Source organism: Equus caballus, chromosome 17 (genome assembly GCF_041296265.1).
Source record: "Equus caballus isolate H_3958 breed thoroughbred chromosome 17, TB-T2T, whole genome shotgun sequence".
In the NCBI taxonomy this organism is placed as follows: domain Eukaryota; kingdom Metazoa; phylum Chordata; class Mammalia; order Perissodactyla; family Equidae; genus Equus; species Equus caballus.
Genome location: NC_091700.1, coordinates 65,402,896 through 65,419,876, shown reverse-complemented (window position 1 = coordinate 65,419,876; position 16,981 = coordinate 65,402,896). Strand labels below are relative to the sequence as shown.

The 16,981-nt window shown below is 33.0% G+C and overlaps 1 long non-coding RNA gene across 4 annotated transcripts in view; it reads right to left on the bottom strand.

Moving 5' to 3' along the window:
* LOC138918533 (uncharacterized) overlaps positions 1 to 16,981 on the bottom strand; it is a 116,459-nt gene that overhangs the window by 52,553 nt on the left and 46,925 nt on the right. The gene's annotated exons all lie outside the window — the stretch shown is intronic.

Below are 16,981 nucleotides of genomic sequence, written 5' to 3'. Positions count from 1 at the left end.
TCATATAGAGGCTAAGGCAAAGCCTTGAAAAGAAAGAGGAATCCTTTTCCCTCTGAGAAAACATGGAAAGGGTAATGATTAGCATTACCTTGGAGGGCAGGACCTATGGAAAAAGCTCAGGGCTATAGTTAGAAGACCTAGAATTTGATTTCTTTTTCTTCCTAGTAATGGGCTGTTGACTTAAGCAAGTCACACTCTTACTGTGTCTTAATTTTCTACATGTAAATTTGTGATACGAACTCAATGCTATGTAAGATCCCCTTGAGAGCTAACATTCCATGGCCATGTTAGGCTTTCCATTTTATAGTTGGAAAAGAAGAAGCAGGAGGGATAATTACCTGACCAAGCTTATCTAGAAAGTCAGTAATAAATTTGAGAGAATCACTCAGGACCAGAGCATTGAGACACAGACAAAGTGCATGAAATGTTTTGTACAAAATCAATTTTATATGAACCACCTAAATAAGCAAACTCATGAAATGCTAGAATAGTGCTTCAAATATGTCTGTAATTCAGAAATGTAACATCAGTGGAGTACAGTGCAGCATAATGACAGCCCACTCAGTAAATATGATGTGCATGTGGAATACAAATCAGTTCTCAAATAAAGGCATATTGTAGGATTTATACCAAGGGTAAGAAAGGGGAAAGAGAAACAAAGGGAAGTTATAAGTATCTGAGGCAACTGCAACCAACTCATAGAAATAATAGTATTGGTAGTTTTAGAGTTAATAGTAATGCAGAGGGACCAAGGAATTTCCCCTCTCAGCCTCTGCATATGCTAGATAAAGATCCTCTGATTCTGTGCTTCTCAAACTTTATTGGGCAGACAAGTCACCTACAGATCTACTTAGAACGTAAATTCTGACTTAGTAGACCTAGGCTTGTGGTGGGACCTGAGATTCTGTGGTTCTAACAAGCTCCTAGGTGATGCAGACCACACTGGGTAGAAAGGGTCTGAGAAATGACAATTGGCTGAACTGAAGGGTCAATATGGAATACATGTGAAAACAACTATAAAACAAGGCAAACGATATTGAAAAAAAAGTACTAGGGTGTAGACTAGTCTCAGAGGCTCAAAGGAGATTTCTAATGCATGGTTTATATTTCAGTGTTAGTTTTTAAATTCTTTCAAAAATTCCCCTTTAAAAAGTTTGTCAGCTAATGTTTGCAGCAGTTTCATGAATGTTAGTGACTGTCTAGATGAATAATCCTCATAATTTTCTTTGCAAATCAACTGATATCAGATAAACCTAACTGATTAATTAAAAGCAGATCCTGAGGGACTGTTACAGCCTGGAGAAGACTAAGGAGAAATAACGAAATGCATGTGAGAACCTCAAACAGAAAAATACATAAATGGAAAAATGAAGTCTGTGGACTGAGTAATAACATTATACCAATGGTAATTTTCTAATACCGAAAATTATGCTAAATCTATGTAAATTGTTAGTACTAGAGGATTTGGAGTGAGGGAAATAGTGAGACTCTACAATTTTATGGATTTTCTGTGTCAACTTAGTTCAAATTTAAAGTTTCTTTTCAATAAAACCGGATTCCTGTGCCCTATTCTAGACCTACTAAACCAGATTTCTAGAGGGAAGCAAGGAATGTGCATTGTCAATACATTTCCTGGGCAATTATTTTGCACATTAAGGGTCAAGAACAACTTATAACACAGCTTTTGAAAGGGGTCTTGCTCTAATCCTACCTCTGAGGTATAGAGGGAGACTGCGCAGTTACAGAAGGAATGGCCACTCGAAGTTTGATTCTGCGCACTGCAGAATACGTGCATGGTTTGATTTTGTACTGCGGGATGCGTACAATGCTACCATTTCTCTGCCTCTTACCTCCCCTTCTCTGGTGCCATATTCTAAAGCAGTTTCGTGTATCTTTGAACTAAAGATTTTACCTTGTCAGAATCTATTTGATATTTTGTTAACTTACATGATAGTCTGCCTGCAATTTTATATGAAGGTGCAATCTGCTTTAGAGTGTGATACTGAGACTCTAAAACATACTTCTAAAAGGTTCTGCCATATTGGAAGCCTGTACATTGAAAAGAAATGTTGGATTTTTCGAAGTTGGATCTAAATCAATCATGAGTCTAATGCTTCACACTGCTGATATGTCAGTCATTTGCTAGAATGGTGTGCCATTCATACTGTTAAATGAACATTTTCATTTCCCAGAGGAGTGATCTGCTGTCCATCCTTATAATATGGAACATTGTTCCCAGGCTATTTACATCAGCGCTGCTCCCTTACAATGGGCCTGTTTCATTGGTTTACATAAATTGAAGGATGCTTTTAAAGAAACTAGAAAAGAACGAATCAACGTGCGACTTGTGATTAATCGGAGAGATTGTGTGACAACGAGAAGATGCATCAGAATATAAGAGGGATATTATGGACACCAACTTTAATAATGTATAGTATACATTTAAACAGCCTTATTTGGAAAAGGTCCATATTGACTATATGTATCAAAAGGGTGATTTAGCGGAGTTTTTCCTGTGCATTATGATTATGTGACTAGAAGCAGGAAACAGTATTTGTAGTTTCAATCATCTAATGAGGTCTGTCCTAAAAACGTAGATTTTTTAAAGTATACTTTGTGGAGATATGTTTATATGAATTTTTATGAGATCTAATGGATAGGTTTAGAAGCTAGTCTGTTTTCTTTTCAAATCAAGGATATTGAGTAATTTTTGTGTAAATTATCTTCCTTTTTCTTACAATAAATATTACAAATAGGTAACAAATCTGTAAATAGAAGGAAATGGATTTTCCCCCGTTCATTCTCTATTGCTGCTGAGTGGAAACCAACCTCACAACGAGCAAAAATTACTCTGAGAAATGTTCTGAAATCAAATTTCCCTAAAGAAAAAGAGAAAAATGCTTGCACAGATTCAATCATTTCCATCTACACAGATTAAATATAAAGATACTAAGAAGTTTGCTCTTTATGTATTTTTCTTCTAATTCACCAAGTATTGGTTCACTAAAGGAAACAAAAACTAGTAAGGGTTTGTGTGCATATATAGACACACCCAACGCAAAGACACACGAGTGTACTAGACTGAAAGCTTTAACAAATCCTCATTATTCAGGTAGTTAAAGAGCAAGCTAAATAGCAGCGGCAACATGCTGTAAATCCTCAAGGCTGACAGAGAAGTGGTTATGACAGCTTTCACATTATCTTATTGCAGAATCGAGGCAGTAGTCACAGCTGGCTCATATGTCAAAATGTGTCAGGACTTAAATGGTAAAACAGGAGTGCAACAGCAATTGGCTTTTCAATCAATAATACAATCAATATATTTCACAGATATTTTCCCATATCTAAATTACTCTGCAGAGATGAGGGAGCCCGACTGAGTGTTTATAAATCAATAAAGCACACAACGAAAGGACATCAGCTCCTGTTCTCTTAGTTCAAGGTGCTGTTTGCCTCTTCTTTCCAACTCCCTTCTTATTTAAGAATGTACTTTTGAGGACAAACAGCCCTCTTGCGCACACAAATCAGCTTACTGCTGCCTTTTGTGCACAGGATGTTTTTTAATAATTTTGTGCTTGAGCATTCAAACTAAGTGGAAGGACAGCTTTTCTTAGCTCAGAACGCTTTGACTGTTAGAATTAATAAAGCAGCTCTCAAATTTCAAGTAATATATGCTACATAAACTTCAAATAAATAATATCAAAGTACAGCATCCAGACTTGCGAGTTGAAATAATAGCCCAGGGCATTATTTTTTTCCTCACATGGAACCATATTCTTGCTGAAAATTATATATTGTATTTGTGCAGATATGTCACAAATGAGAAAAATGCTGTACTCTACAAATCTATCCCCTTTTCAGAAAGATATGATGGGCCCCCCCCCCAAAAAATCTAAAATTTAATGCAAAACTCTAATATTGACATATAATTTTATTTCCAGCCTGTATATCAAAATGAGGCAAAGTATGAAGTATAGTTTAACAAAAGCTGCTGTATTCTGAGTTAAAACTGCCGTACTCTATCAATAGCCTCTATAACACAAAGTAATATTATGTTTCACACTGTCAGAGCTTCTTTAAAAACAGAAGGCCATATTGTGTTACAAGTGGAATGCAAATTAAATGCATCAATCCATATACTTTGCCTAAGCTTATGTTGCTGAGGGAATCATTTTCCAAGTAGCTTACACTGAAACACAAACAACGCCGTGAAGACCATGTTGAGGCATCATGATAAGGACATCACTTCTATGTGAATTTGGGCCATGATTCAAAAATGAGGAACCAAAATTGAAGATGCTCCTCCTTAACCAAACCTCATTTTTGTCACTGTTTTTTTTTCTCTCTGTAAGATTGAGATAGAAAGTATCAATTTATAACTAAGAATATTTACTTCTTATTCCAATGACTAAAGTGATTGGTTTGCCTAACAAGTTGGCAATGCCTTGTGAATAGAGATAGAATTTCATTCCTTCTGCCAATATTTTCTTCTGACAAGTAATTATCTCCACACTAGTAATTGGTAAATTAGAATGTAATTTCCTTTGTCAGGTCCCATCCTTTCTTCCAGCCTCATCTCCCACTAACTCTGTCCTTATACCTTATATCTCAGCTAAGGTGGACCTCAATCCATTCCCTGAATATGCCTTGCACTGTCAAGATTTCAAGCCTTTCTTCAACCTGCTGGAAAATTTTCAACTTGTGAACATATTGAACTTGTCATTGTTGCAAGGCTCATTTGAAATCAAACCCTTTTGTGAAGGCTATCTCATTCTCCAAGCAGAATTAGATGTTCTTTTTTCTAAATTTGTACCTCATGTTTCACATGGTTCTATGAGATGCTTAAGTGCTGCCTTCTTTTCTAATTATTTATTAATGCTTGCTTCCTTAAGAACACATTGCAAAACTCTCCAGTGTTTGGGGCTTGCCTTGGTCATTTTTTGATTCCCTGCTTCTGAATAAATATTGAATTGTTTCACTTGTTTTTCCTGAAGGAAGCATGTGTTTAAGGTTTAAAATCATTTATAAAAAACAATACAAATGGGCTTTAAGGTCCTAAAAAAATTTCAATCTCATTCATTTCATTAACATAAATATTCAGGAGTGGCTCCTTTATAACAGGTGCGAGTAAATAGCACCAGACAAAACAGATGGAAATCCTTGCTTCATTTTACTTACATTTTGCAGTAATGAAAAAATTGTGAGTTAAAACCATAATGGACATCATTTTTATATAAAATTTCCAAAGATTTAAGACAAATTTTAAGGCCCATATGCAATATTTTATCACATTTTTCTCATGATTATGTCCAATGTAATATATGGTATATACTTGTACTCAAAAAAATTATTCCTCATTTATCTGAAATTCCAATTTAACTAGATGTACTGTGTTTTATCTGGGAATTCTAACTTAAACGATATTTAATAAATAAAAATTAAAATAAGCTTTATCCATATACTTTTAATGCAGACATTAAAATGCTATTTAAGTGATTGACAAAATGTTAAGTGAAAATAAATATTATAATAGCATGTAGAGCATAATGTTAGTTTTATTTTTTCAAATAAGATATATATATATATATATATATATATATATATATATATATATATATATAAACATGGGAAAATCCCTAAAAATTTTTGGAAATATGGGGCTATACATGGAAAAAAACAATATACACCCTCTACCCGTTGAGAGTTTATCAACTAATTTAGTTACAACATAAATACAACGTGTTGGTGCGGTCCCACTTCAGGTGCAAGTTGACTCCTCCACTATTTTTCTTCCTTTGCCACAGGCCTCAGAAAATCAGCTTGATTTCTCTCCCTAAGAGCCATTCTCATTTCACTGATGTTTCTTCCTGGAAGACTGGCCATACAACTTTCTCAACAGCCCCATTCTTACTGCCCTAAAAACATTTATATACACTTTTTCTATTTTAAAGCTTTAAACTTCTATTCCAATAGTAAATAGGTAACAACTATATTTTAAAATGGAGGTGATACAAAGCTCAAGACATATTACAAATTATTTATAGTCGTGGTTTACAGACCACCATTGCATATTTTAAACTGGAAGTCCTTGGTGTTTATTCCTGATGGTGTGCCTTAACTGGCCTTTCAAACACTTTGACATCATATTTAAGGACAGTCCTTGTTCTCTTTACCTTTCTTTGTAAAGACCTCACAAGCCAGGCTAAAGGAGTGTTCTTTTTGCTACAAAAGTAAAGTTCATCTTTTTTTTTAGGAAGATTAGCCCTTAGCTGACGTTTGCCACCAGTCCTCCTCTTTTTGCTGAGGAAGATTGGCCCTGAGCTAACATTTGTGCCCATCTTCCTCTACTTTATATGTGGGACACCTGCCCCAGCATGGCTTGATAAGCACTGCCCAGGTCCATGCTGGGATCCCAGGCAGCAAACCCAGGCCACCAAAGCAGAACATGTGAACTCAACCAGTAGACCACCAGGCCGTCCCCAAGTGTAGCATTCATCTTTACAGAGATCTAGGATGGATTAATTTAGGGCTTGGTGTAGCACAGAAAGCTTTAAAACAAACTTCTGAATGTTATTATTTTTATTTCTTGAATCTTTCATTATAGGCAGTAAATGTGTTTCTGAAGATTTATTTATAAAATAAAACATAGTAAACAACTTACATATGAATTCACTTTACAATAAAATTGGAAATTACTTCTCGCAGACAATTCAATGGCCTTATGATGTTCTCAAGTTTGACTAATCACTGAATAAGAACAGCAACAGCTAACCTTAACTGAGCACTTACTATGTACCAAGCTCTTTCTATATTTAATCTAAAATCACATATAACCTCAGTTCAGATGATCAACTCTACTGATAGGATCTAGTTATATACTTTGGCATTCTGCTAAACATACATGTGCAAAACTGGAGCCAGAAAACAGCATTGAGAATTTATATACAGGAATGAGTGCTCTGAATATGCCATAGGGTCTTCAGCCAAAATATAAGATGGAAACATATTCAGGCAGAGTATAAACTTGACAGTACACAGTAGTCTTTGCTGTCATTCAAGAGAGAAAATACTGGAGAAAATTCTCCATTAGGCATTTGGAATTGCATGCAGAAATAATGTTAATAAAATTATCCATATCCTTACTTTTCATGAAATTACCCCCAAATTTTCAAACAATCAGCCTCTGAATCCCTCCCTCTCCCCTCATTGTTTGCATACTTGCTGTGGTAATAAATATCCTTCAAGATGATGAGGTAAACCTAGGATGGATATTAAATTAACCCAGGATGGAAGCTCATGCCCTCAGACCAGCTGTGGAGCGACTTCAGCATGGACAAGCTTTGAATTAATCTTGAGGAAGCGAGGAAGAGTAGCAAGTCTTGGACTGCTCTTGAAGACGTCGACAAATGAGAAGATTCATATCAAGTTTTACAAACATTCTGAGGGCTCAATTTGCTATATCATTATCAGAGAATTCAATACAAAGTGAAACAGTTCAGAGGGCTCAAAAATATTAACTGATAATGATAAAGAAGAAAGGTGATTGACTAAGGGTAGATTCAATTTGATTCAAAGGCAAGAAATACATGAAAGTTATAAGTAGCAACAAAGGAGAATTGTTTTGTTGACAGTCATGCAAATAAGCATTGACCCGTATGCTCAGCGCCTAAAATAAATTTAGTGTACTTTGTTCACATTTCCTGTCAGCTTGGGTTTTATAACAAGTTACATTTTGTTGGAACTCTGAGAATACTTGTTGAAGGAAGGAGCTTGTCTTTTTTTAACCTGCTGATTACTAGAACACTAAAAGAGTATGGTTGAATGGAAGGCTGAAGCAATGGCATTTGTAATTTAATTTGGGTCAATGAACATTTGAGGACCAAATATAACTTTCATGGTCTAATAATTCTTGAAAACTTTGAAAAGCTGGTTTAACATTCTTCTTGTATACACTTGGAAGCATAAATCATTTTAAATATCTTAATTATGTAATATGTCAAATTCATCTAAAGATACAGAGGCACCTATGTGTCCACCATACTGATTAACATTCTGTGATATTTGTTTCAGAATTTAGGTTTTTAAGAAATAAATATTAGAGATGCCTTTGAAGTGATCCTTTCTATTTTATTCCACATCCTCCATGCCCAAGAGAAAACAGATATCCCAAATTAGTTGTTCACTCTTCTCTTTAATATGCTAAACTATTACTGTAAAACTACATATCCCTATTACACATTTTTTTTTGTATTTTTAATTTCTATAATTGTACTATATCACCTGTAACTTGATTTTATCACTTAATAAAATATATTGGAATCATTGTATTGACTTTTACAGAACTAGTGTGTTATATTTGCTGCTTAATATTCCAATAATTGCACAATTTATTCATCCATTCTATCATTGAATTACATTTTAAATTGTTTAGTTGTTTTGTTAAGAAATGCTATAATCAACTCTCTTACACAGGTCTCCTTGTACATATGTGTATGTTCTCTAGAATACATAGCTCACAATGGAATTGCTAGATTTATGTGCATTTTCAACTTTGCTAGAAATTGCTAAAATATGTTATGAAATCTTAAATATATTGTTTGCAAAATCAATTTTTCTATATGTTCTAAAAAATTTCTTTTTTTATTTTTAAACTTTTTCTGTGTGTTTTATGTCTTTATCAGGAAGTTATATTTACATGATTATATATACATGATTTCTTATAGGAATATTATTTAACATATTTTTTCTATAAATGAAGTACTAATTGTTACATTCCAATTTACTGAATAGTACATTTCTTTATAGAGTTGTATTCCCACTTTGGCATGTAACAACCACACATGGATATATACATACGTATATATAGAAAACATATGCATGTAGAAAACATATATATGTACATATATAACAATTCTATGTGTGTGTGTATATATAGATAGATAGATATTCCAAGATTATCTATTATTTGCCTCTCTTTGTATCAATACTTTTTCTTTAAATTACTGTCGTTTTATAACTTGTCTGGATAGTTAGTAGATGGAATCCTATTACCACAATTAGCGCTTTCTCTCTTTCTCTTCCTCCTTCCCTTCCTCCTCCTTCACATTCTTTTTCTTTTTTCTTCTTCCTCTTATTTCCTCCTCCTTTTTTTCTCCCCTGCTTCTCCCTTTCCTCGCCTCTCTTCCTTCTCCTTCTTTGCCACCTCCCCCTTATCTCTTTTTCCTCAAAATCATTGTGGCCATTATTTGTGCTTTGTTAATCATATGAAATCAGCTTAAGTTTATCATATCTTGTTGAGATTTGTTGACGTTAAGTTGGCAAGAATTTAATTCTTTAAATAATTAATCTTCCTATGTAAGAACATAAAATGTCTCTGCACTTATATGTGTATTTTCATGTTTTTAACGTCATACATTTTTTTCCTCTGTAGTATTGCATATCTATTATTGTGTTTATCCCAAAATAATTTCTAAATGTTAGTACTTTTTATTTTTGGCTATTGAAATTCAGGGGCTTTTTTTACATATTTAAATTTGTTTTTATAGGAATATAGGAATGTTATTATTTTTATATATTGAGCTTTTCCAGATTTTTAAAAAATTTTTACTAGTTTCAGTAGATTGTCTAGTGGTGTTTTGTATAGTTTCTCTAAATATAATGTGGGTAACAAACAATTAAAATTTATTACCTCCATAATAATCCTTATATGAAATTTGTCTTGCTTTATTGTATTGCCTTGGACTCCAAATGCAATATTGACTAAAAATGATGATAATAGACATCTATCCTGATTTTAGAGATCACAAGCATAAACTTTCACCATTAATAATGTTATTTGTTGTATAGTGGTAGGCACCATCTTTCACTACCTAGAAATGTTGCTTTGATTAACAGTTTTATATCTATATAATCATACATGAGTTTTACTTTTTGGTATTTATTGAGATAATACTGATTTTCCTTTAATCATTAGTTTTATAAAAATTGATAAAATTATATTTTTTTACTGAATATAATTTCATTTTAAAAGACAAACCATTTTTGCATTTGTCAATTTTAAAAATTACACATTTATGGGCCAGCCCAGTGGCGTAGTAAAGTTCCCATGCTCCACTTTGGCAGCCCAGCTTTCGCAGGTTCGGATCCCAGGCACGGACATCGCACCACTCATCAAGCTGCTCTGTGGTGGCATCTCACATAAAATAGAAGAAGACTGGCAGATATTAGCCCAGTGACAATCTTCCTCTAGCAAACAGAGGAAGATTGGCAACAGATGTTAGCTCAGGACCAATCTATCTCACCAGAAAAAAAAAAAAAAATACATTTTTAGATTCATTGAATTAGTATTTTATTTACATATTTGTATCTATATTTTGTCCTATTATTTTTATTTTTCACACTTTCCCTCTTTAATTTTAGTATCAATGTCATACTAATCTGTTAACATTATTTGCATTAGTGAGTTTTCTTCTTTATTCTCTCTAAATTTCTCTATGAAATAAGGGTTATCTGTATTCTATTTTCTTAAAAATCATCCATAAATTCATCTGGGTCTGATACTTTTATATGGGTAGAATTTTATCTACTGATTCAATTTCTCCAATAGCTACAGGCTTGACTCTTCAGTTATTCTCTCTTTACCAGAGTCAGTTGTTATGCTTCACGTATTTCAAGACAAAAGCTCATTTCTTCTAAGATTACAAATGTATGAGTATAAATGATTCATAATGTTCCAAATGAGGTATCTAACCCCGCTATTACATGTAATGTTATCCACTGTGGCAGAGACTGCCTGATGCTTACTGATCCCTCTTGCCAGCTTTCCTTCAGGTAGTTTGAGTACATGCAATATCTTTTGGCCAATGGAGGTGGGGAACATGATAGCCACAACTTCCAGATCCAGCTCTAAAATATCCCACCATCATTATGATCATTCTCTTTGTTTTCAACCAAAGAAAATGGATGTAGTGAAGGACGCTAAGGAAGCCCTGAAGGAAGGCAGGGCCAAAAGATGGAAGTTTCACTTCAATATATATAGATGTGAATTTATTTTTATATATCCCATATGGAATTTACTCTGTTTCATGAATCTGAAAGTTCATGCCTTTGGTTAATTTTTGTGAAAGATGCAAAGATCCTGAATTTCAAGTTACCACTTGGAGAAGAGCTATCCATGATAGCCACATCAGCTGCATTAGACAGCCAAGAGGGTGAGATAGAATACCACTACTTCCTATTTTGTTTAAGCCACTGAAATTGTCAGTTTAAAAAAATAAATAAATAACTGTGTATAGAGTTAGAATTAAATGTCCTGACTGATATACTATTTTTAAGAATATTCCTCATATTGTTTTATTGTTTATTTTGTGACCAATCTTGTAAAAGATTTTCCATTTTTTTCCAGACAGCCAGCTTTTGGTTTGATGCTCTTCTCTATTATTTCTTTCTTACTACTAAATTAATATCCTTTGCCCCACACTCTTTGGGATTACTCTATTGTGTATTTTCTAACTTCTTGAGCCAATCACTCTCCTGATTTTTCTTTATTCTTTTCCAAAACATGAACTTGATACAATAAATTTTCCTCTAAGTACTGCTTTAGATGAACCTTACAAGATTTATTTTACTTGAAATAGTCTCAATATCATTCTCTTTAAAATATTTGATGACTACCATTTTCATTTCTTAAGCCATGATTTATTTAGAACGCTTAAAATTTCCAATAAATTGAATTTAAAAAATTACTCTTTTTATTGATTTATAACTTTACGTCATTGTAATGACACATAAACTTATTCTTTGGTATTTGTTGATATAAACTTTCTGGAGCTACTATATGGCCTTTTATTTTTTGTAAATATTCCATATGTGCTTAAAAAGAATGTGAATTTTCTTATTACTACTAGATATAAAGACCATAATTTCTAATATGTCAGTGTTGTGAATTGTTATCCAGACTGTCAAAAACTGATTTTTACTTGATTAATCTATCAAGTATTGAGAAAGGTATATGAAATTTTTTCACTAGATGTCTAGAGTTTTAATTTCTCCTTAAAGTCTCTTGCTTTACATATTTTAATTTCATATTATTAGGTCCATATAAATCTTAATTCTTTTGATTTCTCATGAATTAGAAACCATTATATAATTATATAGTGACTTCTTTTATTACCACAGTAATGTATTTGTCTAAAGTCTATTATGTCTCAAGTTAAATAAGCTAAAGTAGCTGCCCATTGATAAATATTTACTCAATATCTATCTCCCAAGCTTTTACTTTCAATCTTTTGTGTTCTTATGTTTGGTCTTATCTTTAGAAAATATTTTATTATTGAATATAATTTTGGAGATCCAATCTGATAATATCTAGCTATAATTGTTGATTTTTAGTAGTTTATACTTATTAGGATTACCAATATATTTGTATTTATTTCTAGAGTCCTATTTTTGCTTTTTACATGTCCTATTTTTTCCTGTACCACTTTTTTCTTTTTCTAGCCTTATTTGGATTATTTAGGTTTTTAAATTTATTTTTCTCCTCTGCTGGTTTAGAAGTTATATTTCTATTTTTTCATTGCCTCTCTTTAAATTTTTAAACATGCATGCTTTACTTAAATTCCAAAGTTAATCAAATCTCTTCTTTTCCTTCTGTAGAACTTGAAGTATTTATAAAGAGATTAAAGGTGAGACAGGAATTTGTGGGCAAGGACAGTTTCTTGGTGTACAACAAAAGATCCAACTATGCCTCTCAGACTAGAAAAGATATTCCTGGGCTTGAGAGATGGGAGAAAGTCAAATCTACTGTTCCTGTAGCTTCAGGTATCTGGTGCCTGTTACAGAACCACTGGGAATGTAATAGTTGCCTACCTTACCCTCTCACCCCCACTGGAATGGGTGTATGATCTCCAGGCAGACAGAATCATAGACAGGCTCATAAATGATGCTCATCTCCCACATGGACATGAAGTCAGCAGAGACTCATCAGAACTGAAGTGGAAGGTGAGGACAGAAGAAAAAGGAGTCCTGTGGTAGTTTAGTTGGACCTATAACTCACATCTCCCTCTCGTGAATTGGCAACACGAAAGACCGCAGAATGGGGAAACAGAAGGACTTCCAGAGTTATGGAATGAAGTTTCCTTTAAAGCAGGAGAAATAGGAATTTGCATTAAAAAGTGAAATAACCACAATAAAAATCTGAATTTATGAATTAAAACTACTATTCATAACAATGAATTATTTTTCCCTAAGAAAAAAGAGTGTATTATGAAAAGGAAGATGGTGACTGACTTTTTACAAAATTAAACATTTGTTTAATTAAATGCAAATACATTTAATAAAATGTTTTTTCCCATGAAAATAAAAGGAAAGACCTTAGAGTTCATGTTACTTAATATTCTTGCTTTGCAGGGGGGATGCTGATTCTCAGGGTGCTGGGTGACTTGCTCATGTTTAACTAGTAGGCAGAGGATGAGATTGGAAAACAGTGTCTGGACTCCAACTTTAGTGTTCTTCCTCCAGGCTTCTGTAACTGATAATGGAGGGGGAAGGGACATTGAAATAATCAAAATGATAACAATTCCCAGTGGTGGAAAGGTACATAAAGGACAAAGTACTCCCAGAATGTCCTTGAAGTGAATTACTTGCTAAATCCAACAACCCGACTAGTGAGAACCATTAAGACTTCAAAAACAATACTGTATTGAATTGTCTAACAGCTGCTGTAAGTAAACATGTAACAATATTTGTCCTTTTATTTTCTAAATGCTGTAGGCATATAAAGAAAAATTCCACATAGTTGTTCATAATAAACGACTGTCCTGCACCAAAAGTTTTTGTTCATTTCAAAAAGTATTTACTCCAAAAGTTTTTGTTCATTTCAAAAAGTATTTACTGTGTTCTGTGTGAATACTAGGATACTTTACTATTTAGATGGCAAATAACTAGGTTTTATGCCACTGTATAAGAGACTGAATGAAACTATTATTTTCCTCTTAGTAATTCCATTTCAAAATTCTCAAGTCCAAACATCACTTGATACCAAATAAAGTTAGAAAATATAATATTATGAGAGCTAGAAAATCATACAATAGACATAAGCAGTGCTTTAAAAGAAAAATACCATTCCGCTTAGACCATACTGTAAGATGGAGGAGTAAATTAAAGGACCAGGGAGCAGATCTGTGTAGCTAATGTATACATTTCAGTTGTATTAATCAAACCATTTTATAGCATTTATTGAAATATTAAAATCAGAAATAGATGAAAATTGCTCCAAAAGGACATATATATATATAAAATAATCTGGTCTTCATAAAATATATATGAAAGAAAAGTTTCCCAAAATTTAATCCAGAATTGAGTCATGAAACTTATAATATTAAATCTAGCATTAAATCGTTCATGGTGACATTATCAGAAGTCTATATTTCTATGGCCTAAAAGACATATATGTTTTAAATTTGTGGGACCCTATTTTGAAAACTTATGTTCAATGCGATAGCCCGAAGACCCTATAAGATGCTTAAATATATATATATCAATATACTCTGCTTACTTGGGAATGAAATTGGCCCAATACACTTTACGGTGATTTTTAATACAATGAAATAAGGCATAAATGATGCTTGAGTTAATTAGAAAATTTTGTGAATTTGAATACCCCTTTAGAGACAATCTCAAATGAACTTTATTTCATTATATAGTATTTATGTGTCAGAAAATTTTTGTTCTAATAATTAAGGTTTTTATTATTAGGAAAACTGGATACCTGAGAGATGGCTAGGATATTTAGTGAAATGTTGTGTTAGGAAATGATTAATTTAATTAGACTTTTATTCTTTTCCCCCAAGTTTTTGCAAGTGTATAGATTACCTTTTATATTTTCAAGATAGTTCATGACCTAAAACTTGTCAAACTAAGTGAGTTCTAATTTTGACCTTACCATTGATTGGGTTCATCATTGCTCTTCTGATAAATCATTAACTCCATTTAGTAAAACAGCAAACCCTCCGTCTTTCATGTGCTGAGTGAATGTACTACTTTTTAAAAGAATACTTCGGGTAACACTCACTACAAACAATTGCCCTTTCGCTCATCCAGTCATTGTCTGACTGTTTTCTCATAAAAAGGAAGGGTTGGGATTTTATATAGTTCCCTCTTTTGTCTTCCAGCTTTCCTCTTAGAGCTAAAAGAGAACATTTTGACTTTAGACTACTTAATTATTCAATGGAAATCAAACATATAGTCTCTCATCTAGATTATTTTTAAACTGCAGACAAGCCGATTACCTCAGTAGGGCTTAGTGAAATACATAATTTTTCTGTTTGTTTATTTAACGAGACTTTAATTAGTTAAGCTAGATTCATAACTTCTCAATTCATTTCTAAGATGCTCAATACAACCTCAAGGAAACATCCCAGAAGGAACCATTTCATTCACATCAGTAAAGGTTCTTTCCGCTCCCCAAACTATTTCTCTTTTTAAACTCAAGACTGGATTAATGTTACTGATTGATTTATATATTTTTAAAAATATTTTGCAATCATTATTGTTACCAGTTTTCTATAATTTGAGGTGATACATTTAATTTAGAAAATGCTGAATACAAATACATAATAGAGTTACTTTCTAAAATGTAAAGCATGTTATTAATATGGTAATAGTTAAAACAATTTGCTTCTTTCTTTTTCTCTAGGTCACTTGCAACAATATAGACTGTTCTGAGATTCACAGGGTTAGATATCCTTGTGATAAAAAGAGTGTTAAAATTTTGACTTTGACCATGAAATTTGTTCCACTCTTCTAAAGAAACATCGCTAACCTGTAAAGGGATTTTAACAACATGTCTTTCAAAGTCAAACAAAGCAATTCTTATACAGAGAAGGACGCATTGACTGGTAATGAGGTGTGAGAAGTTTCAAATAGCTTGGTGTGGGACCAAGGTTAATATAATTATGGACCACAAACCCCAAGAAATCATTCACTCTCTTACGTCTGAACTACCAGCCTGCAATAAAAGGTGGTCTTTCAGTCTTCAGTGCACTGATTTAAAATGATCTATTGATCCGGACCAAAGAAAGATGAATATACTGAGGAACTGAGGCCGCCTCCAAGTGATAATGAGCAGAACCGAAGGAATGTAGCTGTGGGATAGGGAATCTTCTTTCTACAAAAGGCTATGGCAAAAGCTGGGACTTTAAAGAACAATGACGAAGATTGGAAGAAGAATGTCATTCTTGTGGTCCCTGAGAAAATGCATTAAAAGGATGTCAGGAACTACAGAGAAGAATCATACAAGTGAATAAAAGATGAGTTCTTTGCAGTTGTGGAATGAAGTAGGAGCCAATGAGAATTACACAACTTTGGGAACTGTGGAAGCTTTACTTGCTTCTAAAGATTTTTTTTTAAACCTAGTGCAAATGAAAAATGTGGCAAGAAAAACCACCCGTCAAATCTTTCAATCATCAGCATTTTCCTGTGTGTTCTGATAAAGAAGCAATAATATTGAGATATGTATATTTCTGGTCTGTATATGCCTTCTCATTTTTGGTTACTCATGGACGCACATATGAATACACATGCTTTGTAGATAATTCCTTTCTAATGATTATAAATTGGAAAGTAGTAAAGATATAGATTTTTTTGTATTACAAACAAGCTAGCTTTAAAAATAGATGTCTAGGTTTCAGAAATCCTTTTTCTTTGAGGCAGAAAATACATTGATAGTACAATTTTAAATAGTTGTATCTGCATTATACCTTCTCTGTTGTTTCAGTTACTTGTGTGTTTGGGTTTAATGAATTTAAATGTGTCGCTATCATGTTCTTCAGAGAGAATTTCCTTATGTTATAGAGGAGGAATTATTTTAACTCATTCTCCTCCTTCCAGCATGAAAAACAAAAAACATGCAATAATATTTGTTCTACTTAAACATCAGTGTAGATACCATAGAAATATTTAGGTCAGGATTGATCACATTTAT